Raw genomic sequence first — 15,512 nt, 5'->3', positions numbered from 1 at the left:
TACAGTAAACCTGCAGTTGTGCATCGGAATCTATAACTGGTGACAAAGGAAAGGTTCAAATCATTGACACTAACTAAAGTCAGTCTTCTTGTACTTAAGTCGGCATTGTTCATTTTGTATTTAATTCCTATTCAATTTCTGTGTTTCATTGTCAATTTGAAGGACAAAAGTATACAGTAAGCATGCAGTTGGGCATCGCAATCTAAAACTGGTGACATAGGTAAGGCCCATTTATTGACACTAAGAAAAGTCAGCCTTTTTGTACGTAAGTCGGCATTGTGCCTTTTCCATTTAATTCCGACGCAAATTAGTGTTTCATCGTCAAATTGAAGGTCCAAGGATTACAGTAAACCTACAATTGTGCATTGGACTCTAAAACTGGTGACACAAGAAAGTCTCAAAACATAGACACTAAGATAAGACAATTTTCTTGTACATAAGTCGTCATTGTGCCTTTTGCATTTAATTCCGTTGCAATTTTTGTGTTTCATCATGAGTGTGAGGGTCCAAGGGATACAGTATCCCTGAAGTAAAGCTTCGGGATCTTAAACTGGTCTCACACGTAAGGCTCAAAGCATAGACATTAAGAGGACTTAGTCTCCTTGTACTTAAGTCGGCATTGTGGCTTTTGTATTTAATTCCGATGCATTTTCAGTGTTTCATCGCCAATGTGAAGGTCCAAGGGATACAGTAAACCTGCAGTTGTGCATCGGAATCCAAAACTGGTGACAGAGGAAATTCTCAAACATAGATACTAAGAAAAGTCAGTCTTCTTGTACTTAAGTAGTCATTGTGCCTTTTGTATCCAATTCCGATGCAATTTTTGTGTTTCATCGTCATCGCGAAGGTACAAGGGATACAGTAAACCTGCAGTTGCGCATCGGAATCTAAAACTGGTGACACAGGAAAGGCTCAAAGTATAGACACTAAGAAAAGTCAGTCTCCTCGGAGTTAAGTCGGAATTGTACCTTTTGTATTTAATTCCGATGTAATTTAGTGTTTCTTAGTCAAAGTGGAGGTCCAAGGGATACAGTTCACCTTCAGTTGTGCATCGGACTCTGAAACTGGAGACACAGGAAAGGCTCAAAACATAAACACTAAGAAAAGTCAGTCTTCTTGTACTTAAGTCGGCATTGTGACTTTTGAATTTGATCCGATGTAATTTCTGTGTTTCATCGTCAATGTGAAGGTCCATGGGGTACAGTAAATGTTCACTTCTGCATGGGACTCTAAAACCGGTGACACAGGAAAGGCTTTAAACATAGACACTAAGTCAGTCTTCTTGTACTTAAGCCGGCATTGTGGCTTTTGTATTTAATTCCGAACCAATTGCTGTGTTTCATCGTCAATGTGAAGGTCCTAGGCATACAGTAAACCTGAAGTGGTGCATCGGAATCTAAAACAGGTCTTACAGGAAAGATTCAAAACATAGACAGTAAGAAGACTTAGACTTCTTGTACCTTAGTCGGCATTGTGCCTTTTGTATTTAACTCCGACCCAATTTCTGTGTTTCATCGTCAATGTGTAGGTCCCATGAATACAGTAAACCTGCAGTTGTACATCGTACTCCAAATCAGGTGACACAGGAAAGGCTCAAAACATAGACACTAAGAGAAGTCAATCTTCTTGTACTTATGCCGGCATTGTGGCTTTTGTATGTAATTCCGATGGAATTTCTGTGTTTCATCGTCAATGTGAAGTACCTAGAGATACAGTAAACCTGAAGTGGTGCATCGGAATCTAAAACTGGTCTCACAGCAAAGATTCAAAACATGGACAGAAAGAAGACTTAGTCTTCTTGTACCTTAGTCGGCATTGTGCCATTTGTATTTAATTCCGATGCAATTTCTGTGCTTCATCGTCAATGTCAAGGTCCAGGCGATACAGTAAACCTGCAGATGCTCATCGGAATCTAAAACTGGTCACATGGGAAAGGCTCAAAACATAGACACTAGGGGAAGTCAGCCTCCTTGTACTTAGGTCGGCATTGTGCCTTTTGTACTTAATTCCCACGCAATTTAGTGTTTCATCGTCAAAGTGGAGGTCCAAGGGATACATAACCCTCAGTTGCGCATCAGATACTAAAACTGGTGACACAGGAAAGGCTCAAAACATAGACACTAAGAGAAGTCAATCCTCTTGTACTTATGTCGGCATTGTGACGTTTGTATTCAATTCCGATGCAATTTTTGTGTTTCATCGTCGAAGTGAAGCTCCAAGGGATTCAGCAAACCTGAAGTAATGCATCGGAATCTAAAACTGGTCTCACACTAAAGGCTCAAAACATAGAAAGTCAGAGGACTCAGTCTTCTTGTACTTAAGTCGGAATTGTGCCTCTTGTATTTCTTTCCGATGCAATTTCTGTGCTTAATCGTCAATGTGAAGGTCCAAGGGATACAGTAGATATGCGGTTGTGCTTCGGACTCTAAAACTGGTCTCACAGGAAAGATTTTTAAGATAGACAGTAAGATGACTCAGTGTTCTTGCACTTAAGTCGGCATTCTGCCTTTTGTATTTAATTCCGATGCAGAATCTGTGTTTCATCGTCAATGTGAAAATCCAAGGGATATAGTAAACTTGCAGTTGTGCATCGGAATCTAGAACTAGTGACACAGGATATGCACAAATCATAAACACAAAGCAAAGTTAGTCTTCTTGTACTTAAATCGGCATTGTGCCTTTTGTATTTAATTCCGATGCAATTTTTGTGTTTTATCGTCATCGCGAAGGTACAAGGGATACAGTAAACCTGCAGTTTCGCATCGGAATCTAAAACTGGTGACACAGGAAAGGCTCAAAATATAGACACTAAGAAAAGTCAGTCTTCTCGGAGTTAAGTCGGCATTGTACCTTTTGTATTTAATTCCGAAGTAATTTAGTGTTTCTTCGTCAAAGTAGAGGTCCAAGGGATACAGTTCACCTTCAGTTGTGCATCGGACTCTGAAACTGGAGACACAGGAAAGGCTCAAAACATAAACACTAAGAAAAGTCAGTCTTCTTGTACTTAAGTCGGCATTGTGACTTTTGAATTTGATCCGATGTAATTTCTGTGTTTCATCGTCAATGTGAAGGTCCATGGGATACAGTAAATGTTCACTTCTGCATGGGACTCTAAAACCGGTGACACAGGAAAGGCTTTAAATATAGACACTAAGAGAAGTCAGTCTTCTTGTACTTAAGCCGGCATTGTGGCTTTTGTATTTAATTCCGAACCAATTGCTGTGTTTCATCGTCAATGTGAAGGTCCTAGGCATACAGTAAACCTGAAGTGGTGCATCGGAATCTAAAACAGGTCTTACAGGAAAGATTCAAAACATAGACAGTAAGAAGACTTAGACTTCTTGTACCTTAGTCGGCATTGTGCCTTTTGTATTTAACTCCGACGCAATTTCTGTGTTTCATCGTCAATGTGTAGGTCCCATGGATACAGTAAACCTGCAGTTGTGCATCGTACTCCAAATCAGGTGACACAGGAAAGGCTCAAAACATAGACACTAAGAGAAGTCAATCTTCTTGTACTTAAGCCGGCATTGTGGCTTTTGTATTTAATTCCGATGGAATTTCGGTGTTTCATCGTCAATGTGAAGTACCTAGAGATACAGTAAACCTGAAGTGGTGCATCGGAATCTAAAACTGGTCTCACAGGAAAGATTCAAAACATGGACAGAAAGAAGACTTAGTCTTCTTGTACCTTAGTCGGCATTGTGCCATTTGTATTTAATTCCGATGCAATTTCTGTGCTTCATCGTCAATGTCAAGGTCCAGGGGATACAGTAAACCTGCAGATGCTCATCGGAATCTAAAACTGGTCACATAGGAAAGGCTCAAAACATAGACACTAGGGGAAGTCAGCCTTCTTGTACTTAGGTCGGCATTGTGCCTTTTGTATTTAATTCCCACGCAATTTAGTGTTTCTTCGTCAAAGTGGAGGTCCAAGGGATACAGTTCACCTTCAGTTGTGCATCGGACTCTGAAACTGGTGACACAGGAAAGGCTCAAAACATAGACACTAAGAGAAGTCTATCCTCTTGTACTTATGTCGGCATTGTGACATTTGTATTCAATTCCGATGCAATTTTTGTGTTTCATCGTCGAAGTTAAGCTCCAAGGGATTCAGCAAACCTGAAGTAATGCATCGGAATCTAAAACTGGTCTCACACTAAGGGCTCAAAACATAGACTGTCAGAGGACTCAGTCTTCTTGTACTTAAGTCGGAATTGTGCCTTTTGTATTTCTTTCCGATGCAATTTCTGTGCTTAATCGTCAATGTGAAGGTCCAAGGGATACAGTAGACTTGTGGTTGTGCTTCGGACTCTAAAACTGGTATCACAGGAAAGATTCTTAAGATAGACAGTAAGATGACTCAGTGTTCTTGCACTTAAGTCGGCATTCTGCCTTTTGTATTTAATTCCGATGCAATATCTGTGTTTCATCGTCAATGTGAAAATCCAAGGCATATAGTAAACTTGCAGTTGTGCGTCGGAATCTAAAACTAGTGACACAGGATATGCACAAATCATAGACACAAAGGAAACTCAGTCTTCTTGTACTTAAATCGGCATTGTCCTTTTTGTATTTAATTCCGATGCAGTTTTAAGTTTCATCGTCAAAGTGAAGGTCCAAGGGATATAGTAATCCTGAAGTGATGCATCGGAATCTAAAACCTGTCCCCCAGGAAAGGGTCAAATCATAGACAGTAGGAAGACTCGGTCTTCTTGTACTTATGTCGGCATTGTGCCCTTCGTATTTAATTCCGATGCAATGTTTGTGTTTCATCGTCAATGTGAAGGTCCAAGTGATACAGTAATCCTGAAGTGAAGCATCGGAATCTAAAACTGGTCTCACAGGAAAGGCTCAACACATAGACAGTAAGAAGACTCAGTCTTCCTTAAGTTAAGTCAGCATTGTTCCTTTTGTATTTAATTGCGATGCAATTTCTGTGTTTCATCGTCAATGTCAAGGTCCAGGGGAGACAGTAAATCTGCAGTTCCGCAAAGGAATCTACAACTGGTGACACAGGAAAGGCTCAAACAATAGAAATTTAGAAAAGTCAGTCTTCTTGTACTTAAGTCGGCATTGTGCCTTTTGTATCTATTTCCGATGCAATAGCTGTGTTTCATCGCCAATTTGAAGGACCAAGGGATACAGTAAACCTGCAGTTGGGCATCGGAATCTAAAACTGGTGACAGAGGTAAGGCTCATACATAGACACTAAGAAAAGTCAGTCTTCTTGTACTTAAGTAGGCATTGTGCCTTATGTATCTAATTCCGACGCAATTTAGTGTGTCATGGTCAAAGTGAATTGCCAAGGGATACAGTAAACCTGCAGTTGTGCATCGGAATCTAAAACTGGTGACACAGGAATTTCTAAAAACATAGACACTAAGAAAAGTCGGTCTTCTTGTACGTAAGTCGGCATTATGGTTTTTGTATTTAATTCCGATGCAATTTCTGTGTTTCATCGTCAATGTGAAGGTCATAGAGATACAGTAAACCTGAAGTGATGCTTCGGCATCTAAAACTGGTCTCACAGGGAAGGGTCAAATAATAGACAGTAAGAAGACTCAGTCTTCTTGTACTTAAGTCGGCATTGTACCTTTAATATTTAATTCCAATGCAATTTCTGTGTTTCATCGACAACGTCAAGGTCCAGGGGATAAAGTAAACCTGCAGTTCCGCATCGGTATCTAAAACTGGTGACACAGGAAAGGCTCAAAACATAGACACTAAGAAAATTCAGTCTTCTTGTAGATAAGTCGGCATTGTGCCTTTTGTATCTAATTCCGACGCAATTTAGTGTTTCATGATCAAAGTGAATTTCCAAGGGATACAGTAAACCTGCAGTTGTGTATCGGAATCTAAAACTGGTGACACAGGTAAGGCTCAAAGCATAGACACTAAGAAAAGGCAATCATCTTGTCCTGAAGTCGGCATTGCCTTTTGTATTTTATTCCAATGCAATTTCTGTGTTTCATCGTCAATGTGAAGGTCCATGGGATACAGTGAACCTGCAGTTGTGCATCCGAATCTAAAACTGGTGACACAGGAAAGGCTCAAACAATAGACATTTAGAAAAGTCAGTCTTCTTGTACTTAAGTCGGCATTGTGCCTTTTGTATCTATTTCCGATGCAATAGCTGTGTTTCATCGCCAATTTGAAGGACCAAGGGATACAGTAAACCTGCAGTTGGGCATCGGAATCTAAAACTGGTGACAGAGGTAAGGCTCATACATAGACACTAAGAAAAGTCAGTCTTCTTGTACTTAAGGAAGCATTGTGCCTTTTGTATTTAATTCCGATGCAATTTTTGTGTTTCATTGTCAATGTGGAGGTCGCAGGGATGCAGTTATCGTGAAGTGAAGCGTTGGATTCTAAAACTGGTCTCACAGGAAAGGCTCAAAACATCGACAGTAAGAAGACTCAGTCTTCTTGTAGTTAAGTCGGCAATGTGCATTTTGTATTTTATTCCGATGCAATTTCTGTGTTTCATCGTCAATGGGAAGGTCCAGGGGATTCAGTAAACCTGCAGTTGCGCATCGGAATCTACAACTGGTGACACAGGAAAGGCTCAAAACATAGACAATAAGAAAAGTCAGTCTTCTTGTAGTTAGGTCGGCAAAGTGCCTTTTGTATTTAATTCCGATGTAATTTCTGTGTTTCATCATCAATGTGAAGGTCCAGGGGATACAGTAAACCGGCAGTTGCGCATAGGAAACTAAAACTGGTGACACAAGAAAGGCTCAAAACATAGACACCAAGAAAAGTCAGTCTTCATGTACATAAGTCCGCATTGTGCCTTTTGAATTTAATTCCAACGTAACTTAGTGTATCATCGTCAATGTGAAGGTCCATAGGATACAGGATACCTACAGTTGTGCATCGGAATCACAAAATGGTGACACATGAAACGCTCAAATCATAGACAATAAGAAAAGTCAGTCTTCTAGTACTTAAGTCGGCAATGTGCTTTTGTACTTAATTCCTATGCAATTTCTGTGTTTCATCGTCAATGTGAAGGTCCAAGGGATACAGTAAACCTGCAATAAAGCATCGGAATCTAAAACAGGTCTCACACGAAAGGCTCAAAACATAGACATGCAGAGGACTCAGTCTTCTTGTACTTAAGTCGGCATTGTGCCTTTTATATTTAATTGCGATGCAATTTCTGAGTTTCATCGTCAAAGTGAAGGTCCAAGGGACACAGTAATCGTAAAGTTATGCATCGGAATCTCAACCCGGTCTCACAGGGAAGGGTCAAAACATAGACAGTAGGAAGACTCAGTCTTCTTGTACTTAAGTCGGCATTGTGCCTTTTGTATTTAATTCCGTTGCAATTTCTGTGTATCATCGGCAATGTGAAGGGCCCAGGGATATAGTAAACCTGCAGTTGTGCATGGTACTCTAAAACAGGTGACACAGGAAAGGCTTAAAACATAGACACTACGGTAAGTCAGTCTTCTTGTACTTAAGTAGGCATTGAGCCTTTTGTATTTAATTCCGACGCAATTTTTGTGTTTCATGGTCCAACTGATGGTCCAAGGGATACAGTAAACCTGAAGTGATGCATCAGAACCTAAGCATGGTCTCACAAGAAAGGTTCAAAACATAGGCAGTAAGAAGACATAGCCTTCTTGTACTTAAGTCGACATTGTACATTTCGTATTTAATTCCGATGCAGTTTTTGTGTTTCATTGTCAATGTGAAGGCCCGAGGGATACAGTAATCCTGAAGTGAAGCATACGATTCCAAAACTGGTAACGCAGAAAAGGCTCAAAACATAGACAGTCTGAGGACTCAGTCTTCTTGGACTTAACTCGGCAGTGAGCATTTTGTATTTAATTCCGAAGCAATTTCTGTTTTTCATCGTCAATCTGAAGGTCCGAGGGATACAGTAAACCTACAGTTGCGCATCGGAATCTAAAACTGGTGACACAGGTAAGGCTCAAAGCATAGACACTAAGAAAAGTCAGTCTTCTTGTACTTAAGTCAGCATTGTGAATTTTGTATTAATTCCGATGCAATTTCTGTGTTTCATCGTCAATGTGAAGGTCCAGGGAATACTGTAAACCTGCAGTTGCGCATCGGTTTCTAAATATGGTGACAGAGATAATGCTCAAACATAGACACTAAGAAATGTCAGTCTTCTTGTACTTAAGTCTGCTTTGTGCCTTTTGTATTTAATTCCGACGCAATTTCTGTGTTTCATCGTCAATGTGAAGGGCCCCCTGGATACAGTAAACCTGCAGTTGTACATCATACTCTAAAACAGGTGACACAGGAAAGGCTCAAATCATAGGCACTTAGTGAAGTCAGACTTTTTGTACTTATGTCGGCATTGTGCCTTTTGTATTTAATTCCGATGCAATTTATGTGTTTCATCATCAATGTGAAGGTCCAAAAATACAGTAATCTTGAAGTGAAGCATCGTAATCAAAAACTGGTATCACAGGAAAGGATCAAAACATAGACAGTAAGAAGACTCAGTCTTCTTGTAGTTAAGTCGGCATTGTGCCTTTTGTATTTAATTCCGATGCAATTTCTGTGTTCCATCGTCAATGTGAAGGTCCAGGGAATACTGTAAACCTGCAGTTGCGCATCGGTTTCTAAATATGGTGACAGAGATAATGCTCAAACATAGACACTAAGAAATGTCAGTCTTCTTGTACTTAAGTCTGCTTTGTGCCTTTTGTATTTAATTCCGACGCAATTTCTGTGTTTCATCGTCAATGTGAAGGGCCCCCTGGATACAGTAAACCTGCAGTTGTACATCATACTCTAAAACAGGTGACACAGGAAAGGCTCAAAATATTGACAATAAGAGGAGTCAGTCTTCTTGTACTTAAGTCGACATTGTGCCTATTGTATTTAATTCCGATGCAAATTTTTTGTTTCATTGTCAAAGTGAAGGTCCAAGGGATAAACGAAACCTGATGTGAAACATCGGAATTTAAAACTGGTCCCACAGGAAAGGCTCAAAACATAGACAATAAGAAGACTCAGTCTTCTTGTACTTAAATCGGCATTGAGCCTTTTGTATTTCTTTCCGATGCAATTTCTGTGCTTCATCGTCACTGTGAAGGTCCAAGGTATACAGTAAACCTGCGGTTGTCCTTCAGACTCTAAAACTGGTGACACAGGAAAGGCTCAAATCATAGTCAGTAAGAAGGCTCAGTCTTCTTGTAGTTAAGTAGGTATTGTGCCTTTTGTATTTACTGCCGATGCAATTTCTGTGTTTCATCGTCAATGTGAAGGTCCTATGGTAACAGTAAACCTGCAGTTGTGCATCGTACTCTAAAACAGATGACACAGAAAAGGCTCAAAACATAGACACTAAGAGATGTCAGTCTTCTTGTACTTAAATCGGCACTGTGCCTTTTGTATTTAATTCCGATGCAATTTTTGTGTTTCATCGTCAATGTGCAGGTCCAAGGGATACAGCAATTATGAAGTGAAGCATCGGAATCTAAACATGGTCTCACAGGAAAGTATCAAAATATAGACACTAAGTAAAGTCAGTCTTCTTGCACTAAAGTCGGCATTGTGCCTTTTGTATTTACTTCCGACGCAATTTAGTGTTCCATCGTCAAAGTGAAGGTCCAAGGGATACAGTTAACCAGCAGTTGTGCTTCGGAATCGAAACTGGTGACACAGGAAAGGCTCAAAACGTAAAAACTAAAAAAAGTCAGTCTTCTTGTACTTAACACGGCAGTGTGACATTTGGATTTAATTCCGATGCTATTTTTGTGTTTCATCGTCAAAGTGAACGTCCTAGGGATGCAGTACACCTGCAGTAGAGCATCGGAATCTATAACTAGTGACACAGGAAAGGCTCAAATCATAGACATTAAAAAAGTCAGTCTTCTTGTATTTAGGTCGGCATCGTGCCTTTTGTATTTAATTCCGATGCATTTTCTGTGTTTCATCGTCAATTTGAATGTCCAAGGGATACAGAAAACCTGCAGTTGTGCATCGGACTCTAAAACTGGTGACACAGGTAATGCTCAAACATAGACACTAAGAAATGGTAGTCTTCTTGTCCTTAAGTCGGAATTGTGCATTTTGTATTTAATTCCGATTCAATTTTTGTGTTTCATCGTCAAAGTGAAGGTGCGAGGGATACAGTAAACCTGCAGTTGAGCTTCGTAATCTGAAACAGGAGACACAGAAAAGGCTCAAAACGTAAAAACTATGATAAGTCAGTCTTCTTGTACTTAACACGGCAGTGTGACGTTTGGATTTAATTCCGATGCAATTTATGTGTTTCATCATCAATGTGAAGGTCCAAAAATACAGTAATCTTGAAGTGAAGCATCGTAATCAAAAACTGGTATCACAGGAAAGGCTCAAAACATAGACAGTAAGAAGACTCAGTCTTCTTGTAGTTAAGTCGGAATTGTGCCTTTTGTATTTAATTCCGATGCAATTTCTGTGTTCCATCGTCAATGTGAAGGTCCAGGGAATACTGTAAACCTGCAGTTGCTCATCGGATTCTAAATATGGTGACACAGGTAATGCTCAAACATAGACACTAAGAAATGTCAGTCTTCTTGTACTTAAGTCGGCTTTGTGCCTTTTGTATTTAATTCCGACGCAATTTCTGTGTTTCATCGTCAATGTGAAGGGCCCCCTGGATACAGTAAACCTGCAGTTGTACATCGTACTCTAAAACAGGTGACACAGGAAAGGCTCAAAATATTGACAATTAGAGGAGTCAGTCTTCTTGTACTTAAATCGGCATTGAGCCTTTTGTATTTCTTTCCGATGCAATTTCTGTGCTTCATCGTCAGTGTGAAGGTCCAAGGGATACAGTAAACCTGCGGTTGTCCTTCAGACTCTAAAACTGGTGACACAGGAAAGGCTCAAATCATAGTCAGTAAGAAGGCTCCGTCTTCTTGTAGTTAAGTAGGTATTGTGCCTTTTATATTTACTTCCGATGCAATTTCTGTGTTTCATCGTCAATTTGAATGTCCAAGGGATACAGAAAACCTGCAGTTGTGCATCGGAATCTAAAACTGGTGACACAGGTAATGCTCAAACATAGACACTAAGAAGTTTCAGTCTTCTTGTCCTTAAGTCGGAATTGTGCATTTTGTAATTAATTCCGATTCAATTTTTGTGTTTCATCGTCAAAGTGAAAGTCCGAGGGATACAGTAAACCTGCAGTTGAGCTTCGTAATCTGAAACTGGAGACACAGGAAAGGCTCAAAACGTAAAAACTATGATAAGTCAGTCTTCTTGTACTTAACACGGCAGTGTGACTTTTGGATTTAATTCCGATGCGATTTTTGTGTCTCATCGTCAAAGTGAACGTCCTAGGGATACAGTACACCTTCAGTTGAGCATCGGAATCTAATACTAGTGACACAGGAAAGGCTCGAAACATAGACACTGAAAAAGTCAGTCTTCTTGTACTTAAGTCGGCATTGTGCCTTTTGTATTTAATTCCGATGGAATTTTTGTGTTTCATCGTCAATGTGAAGGTCAGGGGAATACAGTAAACCTGCAGTTGCGCATCGGACTCTCAAACTGGTGACACAGGAGAGGCTCAAATCATAGACACTGAGAAAGGTCAGTCTTCTCGTACTTAAGTGGTCATTGTGCCGTTTCTATTTCATTCCGAAGCAATTTCTGTGTTTCATCGTCAATGTGAAGGTCCCATGGATACAGTAAACCTGCAGTTGTGCATCGTACTCTAAAACAGGTGACACAGGAACGGCTCAAAACATAGACACTCAGAGAAGTCAATCTTCTTGTACTTTAGTCGGCATTGTGCCTTTTGTAATTAATTCCGATGCAATTTTTGTGTTTCATCATCAATGTGAAAATCAAAAAATACAGTAATCTTGAAGTGAGGCATCGGAATCAAAAACTAGTATCACAGGAGAGGCTCAAAACATAGACAGTAAGAAGACTCAGACTTCTTGTAGATAAGTCGGCAGTGTGACTTTTGGATTTAATTCCGATGCGATTTTTGTGTCTCATCGTCAAAGTGAACGTCCAAGGGATACAGTAAACCTGAATTTGTGCATCGGAATCTAAAACTGGTGACACAGGAAAGGCTCAAAACATAGACGCTAAAAAAAGTCAGTCTTCTTGTACTTAACTCGGCCGTGTGATTTTCGTATTTAATACCGATGCAATTTTTGGGTTTCATCGTCAAAGTCAAGGTCCAAGCGATACAGTAAACCTGCAGTTGTGCATCGGAATCTAACTAGTGAGACAGGAAAGGCTCAAAACGTAGACACTAAGTAAAGTCAGTCTTCTTGCACTCAAGTCGTCATTGTGCCCTTTGTATTTAATTTCGATGCAATTTTGGTGTTTCATTGTCAAAGTGAAGGTCCAAGAGAAACAGGAAACCTGAAGTGAAGCATCGGAATATAATTTGGTCTCACAGGAAAGGCTCAAAACATAGACACTAAGAAGACTCAGCCTTCTTGTACTTAAGTCGGCATCGTGAATTTTGTATTTCATTCCGATGCAATTTCTGTGTTTCATCATCAATGTGAAAGTCCAAGGGATACAGTAAACCTGCAGTAGTGCATCGGAATCTAAAGCTGGTCTCACAGGAAAGCCTCAAGACATAGACAGTAAGAGGACTCAGTCATCTTGTACCTAAGTCGGCATGGTGCTTTTTGTATTTAATTCCGATGCAATTTCTGTATTTCATCGTCAATGTGAAGGTCCAAGGGATACAGTAAACCAGCAGTTGTGCATCGGAATCTGAGACTGGTTACACAGGGCAGGCTCAAAACATTAACACTAAGGAAAGTCAGTATTCTTGTACTTAACTCGGCTGTGTGCCTTTTGTATTTAATTCCGTTGCAATTTTTGTGTTTCATCGTCAAAGTTAAGATCTAATGGATTCAGTAAACCTGCAGTTGTGCATCGGAATGTAAAACTGGTGACACAGGATAGGCTCAAAACATAGACACTAAGAAAAGTCAGTCTTCTTTTACTTAAGTCGGCATTGTGGCTTTTGTAATTAATTCCGAAGCAATTTTTGTGTTTCGTCGTCAATTTGAAGGCCCAATGGATACAGTAAACCTGAAGTGAAGCATCGGAATCTAAAACTGGTCTCACAGGAAAGGCTGAAACCATAGACAGTAAGATGACTCAGTCTTCTTGCACTTAAGTCGGCATTGTGGATTTTGTATCTAATTCCGATGCAATTTTTGTGTTTCATCGCCAAAATGAATTTCCAAGGGATACAGGAAACCTGAAGTGAATCATTGGAATCTAAAACTGGACTCACAGGAAAGGCTGGAAACATAGAGAGTAAAATGACTCAGTCATCTTGTACTTAAGTGGGCATTGTGCCTTTTGTATTTAATTCCGATGCAATTTCTATGTTTCATCGTCAATGCGAAGGTCCAAGGGATACGGTAAACGTGCAGTTGTGCATCGGAATCTAAAACCGGTGACACAGGAAAGGCTCAATATATAGACAGTAAGAATACTCAGACTTCTTGTACTTAAGTAGGCATTGTCCCATTTGTATTTAATTTCGATGATAATTCTGTGTTTCATCGTCAATGTGAAGGTCCAAGGGATACAGTAATCCTGAAGTGAAGCATCGGATTCTAAAACTTGTCTCACAGGAAAAGCTCAAAACATAGACAGTAAGCAGACACAGTCATCTTGTACTTAAATCGGCATTGTGCCTTTTGTATTTAATTCCGATGCATTTTCTGTGTTTCATCATCAATGTGAAGGTCCAAAGGCTACTGTAAGCCTGCAGTTGTGCTTCGGAATCTAAAGCTGGTCTCACAGGAAACGCTCAAAGCATAGACACTAAGAGGACTCAGTCTTCTTGTACTTAGGTCGGCATTGTGCCTTTTGTAAGTTAATTCCGATGCAATTTCTGTATTTCATCGTCAGTGTGAAGGTCCAAGGGATACAGTAAACGTGCAGTTGTGCATCGGAATCTGAAAGTGGATACACTGGTGAGGCTCAATACATTGACACTAAGAAAAGTCGGTTTTCTTGTACTTAACTCGACTGTGTGCTTTTGTATTTAATTCCGATGAAATTTTTGTGTTGCATCGTCAAAGTGTAGGTCCAAGGGATACAGTGAATCTGCAGTTATGCACCGGAATCTAAAACTGGTGACACAGGAAAGGCTCACAACATAGACACTAAGAAATGTCAGTCTTCTAGTACTTAAGTCGGCAGTGTGCCTTTTCAATTTAATTACGATGCAATTTTTGTGTTTCACGGTCAAAATGAAGGTCCATGCGATACAGGAAACCTGAAGTCAAGCATCGGAATCTAAAACTGGTCACAAAGGAGAGGATCAAATCATAGACAGTGAGAAGAATCAGTCTTCTTGTACTTAAGGCGGAATTGTGCCTTTTGTATTTAAGTACGATGCAATTTCTGTGCTTCGTCGTCAATTTGGAGGTCCAAGGGATACAGTAAACCTGCAGTTGTGCATCGGAATCTAAAACTGGTGACACAGGAAGGGCTCAAATCATAGACGCTAAGAAAAGTCAGTCTTCTTGTACTTAACTCGGCCGTGTGCTTTTGTATTTGATACCGATGCAATTTTTGTGTTTCATCGTCAAAGTGAAGGTCCGAGCGATACAGTAAACCTGCAGTTGTGCATCGGAATCTAAGTTGTGACACAGGAAGGGTTGAAAACATAGACACTAAGAAAAGTCAGTCTTCTTGCACTTAAGTCGTCATTGTGCATTTTGTATTTAATATTGATGCAAATTTGGTGTTTCATCGTCAAAGTGAAGGTCCAAGGGATTCAGGAAACTGAAGTGAAGCATCGGAATATAATGTGGTCTCACAGGAAAGGCTCAAAACATAGACAGTAAGAAGACTCAGTCTTCTTTTACTTAAGTCGGTATCGTGAATTTTGTATTTATTTCCGATGCAATTTATGTGTTCCCTCGTCAATGTGAAAGTCCAAGGGATACAGTAAACCTGCAGTTGTGCCTCGGAATCTAAAGCTGGTCTCACAGGAAAGACTCAAAACATAAACAGTAAGAGGACTCAGTCTTCTTGTACCTAAGTCGGCATGGTGCCTTTTTTATTTAATTCCGATTCAATTTCTGTATTTCATCGTCAATGTGAAGGTCCAAGGGATACAGTAAACCAGTAGTTGTGCATCGGAATCTGAGACTGGTTACACAGGATAGGCTCAAAACATTAACACTAAGGAAAGTCAGTAGTCTTGTACTTTACTCGGCTGTGTGCCTTTTGTATTTAATTCCGATGCAATTTTTGTGTTTCATCGTCAAAGTTAAGTACTAAGGGATTCAGTAAACCTGCAGTTGTGCATCGGAATGTAAAACTGGTGACACAGGATAGGCTCAAAACATAGCCACTAAGAAAAGTCAGTCTTCTTTTACTTGAGTCGGCATTGTGGCTTTTGTAATTAATTCCGAAGCAATTTTTGTGTTTCGTCGTCAATTTGAAGGTCCAACGGTTACAGTAAACCTGAAGTGAAGCATCGGAATCTAAAACTGGTCTCACAGGATAGGCTTAAAACATAGACAGTAAGA

The sequence above is a fragment of the Schistocerca piceifrons genome, chromosome 6 (assembly GCF_021461385.2).
Source record: "Schistocerca piceifrons isolate TAMUIC-IGC-003096 chromosome 6, iqSchPice1.1, whole genome shotgun sequence".
In the NCBI taxonomy this organism is placed as follows: Eukaryota; Metazoa; Arthropoda; class Insecta; order Orthoptera; family Acrididae; genus Schistocerca; species Schistocerca piceifrons.
This window is presented reverse-complemented; position numbering follows the sequence as displayed.